This window comes from Microtus ochrogaster, assembly GCF_000317375.1.
Source record: "Microtus ochrogaster isolate Prairie Vole_2 chromosome 14 unlocalized genomic scaffold, MicOch1.0 chr14_random_3, whole genome shotgun sequence".
In the NCBI taxonomy this organism is placed as follows: domain Eukaryota; kingdom Metazoa; phylum Chordata; class Mammalia; order Rodentia; family Cricetidae; genus Microtus; species Microtus ochrogaster.
This window is the reverse complement of record NW_004949098.1, coordinates 7,068,488-7,071,211: the sequence shown is the minus strand read 5'-3', so window position 1 is coordinate 7,071,211 and position 2,724 is coordinate 7,068,488.

The following is a 2,724-nucleotide window of genomic DNA, read 5'->3' as shown; positions in this document are numbered from 1 at the left end:
CAGTACAGCAGAAGACACAAGGGTATTGGAAATTTCAGAAACCCTGAGTGTGTCAATAGGTCCTCTGCAGTTTTTTCAGGACAAGCGGAAAACATCTCCAGAAACAGAGGAAAGCCCAGAGAATTTACCACTTCATCTCATGGTGATACACTGAGGAAGGATGCTAAAAAGAAAAAAATCCCACACTAGCTCGGAATTGCGTATAATAAAAAGTTATTTATTGAGGAGTAGACTCACAGATCACAATCCTCTGCTGGAACGGGGAACAGCAACTGAATCTCACAGAGAGAAAAGAGGCTGGATGTGTGCTAAACATTGGCATATATAGTATAAGAGGCCATGCCCAAGTGGGTGGGTAACTTAAAGGCTACTAATGGTAGGAATTCTTACAGCAACACATTTTTCTTTTCTCATGAGACTAACTTGCTTCAACCCTCCAGTCCTTCCAATATATAAGTTAACAATGGTATCATCTCCAAATATTTAGCTTGGAGGTTCTCCTGATTGGATTAAAAGTAAAATAGAACGGTTGATTGTTAATGGTTGAATGTAGGGTTAAGCCAGCCCCCTTTAGGGGGCGGGTGTGCTTCGGGCGAATGCGTAGGAATAAATTGGGCGCGCGGGAGGCGGCCCTTCCCTTTTTCTTTCCTACCTCCTGGGCTACGCGGGAACCTAGGTTCTGTAAGTTTATCATTAAAGTTGTAAATATTCCTTTATATCTGCATTGCATTTATTTACGCCGGTACAGTTGAAAACATTTAACAGTCAATAGTTGATTGTTAATTATTGGGAAAAACAATTTGTGGTCTTATTCACATTGTTAAATGATTTGTTTGAGATTGTAAAGGCCATATGCCAGTCTTCTATTACTAAAACTGCAATGAGCAAATTAAAAAGAACAAAAAAGCTATTCTACTCATTTTTGTAGAGGGTTCTACGACCACTTGACCCCACTGTATGTGGGCCTGTAGTAAAACAGTTGTAGATCCACAAACTGTCATCTGGCTAGTCCAGCAATTGCTAGTTATGAACGAAAAGTTCAAAAAATCAGAAGTTTCTCCATCTACAAGGATGGATGTCTTGGCTGGTTTTTGATATATGCTAGAATCCTGCTGAAGTAGATTTAATGTCAGTGAATCATTGGGCTTGCTAGTGAATGTAAAAATGAGCAGTCAAAGACCAAATGATTTCTCCTTTCGTGTCCTAATGGAGGTTTCCAACAGAAAACCTGGTCCAGATTAGATCTGGATTAAAGGTTTGTCTTCCTGCCTCAAAGATACAGATTAGAAATAGTTCATCCTACTTCTAATTAAACAGAAATGGCTCAAAAGTGTGCCTTGTAATTTTTGGTTTTAGTTCATCCCAAATGTAATCAAGTTGATGACCAAGAATAGATATCACACTCTATTAATTACATTTCGTAAAGAAAAGTTGTTTGCAAAATAATGATAATTTAAAAAAGAAAAAATAGTTGCAGGTCATAATGGGTGAGTAGACTGGGGAGCGAGATAAGCACTGCTATCTGCCTCATGTATAAGCGGGAAAAGAGAGAGCAATAAAGAGATAGGAGTGCCACCAAGTGCTTGCCCCTAATGATCTAAGGCTCCATTTAGCCACCACCAATCCTAAAAGTTTATAGTCTTCTCCACCAAAGTCAATCTGGAGGCAAGCCTTTAATACATGAGACTTAGAGAATATGCTAGAATTAAACTATAACATGTAGACAGTGGTGATGTTTTCACATATTTAATGGTAGCTCTCATAATAAATTTTCTGCCAACTTGACTCAAACCAAGAGTTACCTACCTGGGAAGAGAAACTCGCAACTGAAAATTGTCTAGATTAAGGTGGCCAGTGACCATGCTTGTAAGGCATTCTTTTAGTTACTAACGTCCTTAAATATTTACAGCCCACTATAGCTGTCAAATAGTCCCAGGTTCTAAAGAAAAGCATGACAGTAAGCAGAATTTCCCCATTGCCTCTGCTTGAGCTCCTGTGTCCATGATTCTCCTTGTGCTTTTGTGCTGACTTTCTCCAATAATGTGTTATGACAGGGGAATATAAGCCAAATAAACCCTTTATTTCCTCAGGACTTTTTTGGTTATGCCATTTATCACAGCTACAGAAATCAAACTAGAACATTGGCTTAGTGTGAGGTATATTTTAAAGGTAAGACACAGAAGACCATGTACTGAGTAATTAGTCCACTACAGTAATTGTGATTAGAGAGATTTTTGTGACTACCTGGCTATTTCCAACAGAACTAACTGCAGTCCATTATACACTGTTCCCAAAAATATAGCCTTTCTTTAATAGACATGGAATTGAGGTAGTTGAGAATTAAGTATCAGATTTGAGATTCCAATGGAAGTTACTAGTCTTTGCCAAGCCACTTTCGTCTAGGTCAGTGAGCATCAAGGGAATGGACCTACACTTGAGAAAGATGTTGAGTTGTTTTTAGATAAATGAGATGACTTAAAATTACCAAGTCCTGATTGAATCTTTCTTTCCAGAAGAATTCATCCCTTCTTTTCTGTCGGAAAAAAAATTCTTTTTCCAAGTTAAAGACCTGTAATTGCCGTGCTTAAGGAAATTATATATAAGTGGGAGACAGAATGTCTTCTACAAGATTTCTTTTTGTCTTTACAATGAATGCCAAAGTTAGAATGCATCACATTCCAGTCAGAAAAGGGCAATGTCTGCTCCAGGAGAAGATGATTCATA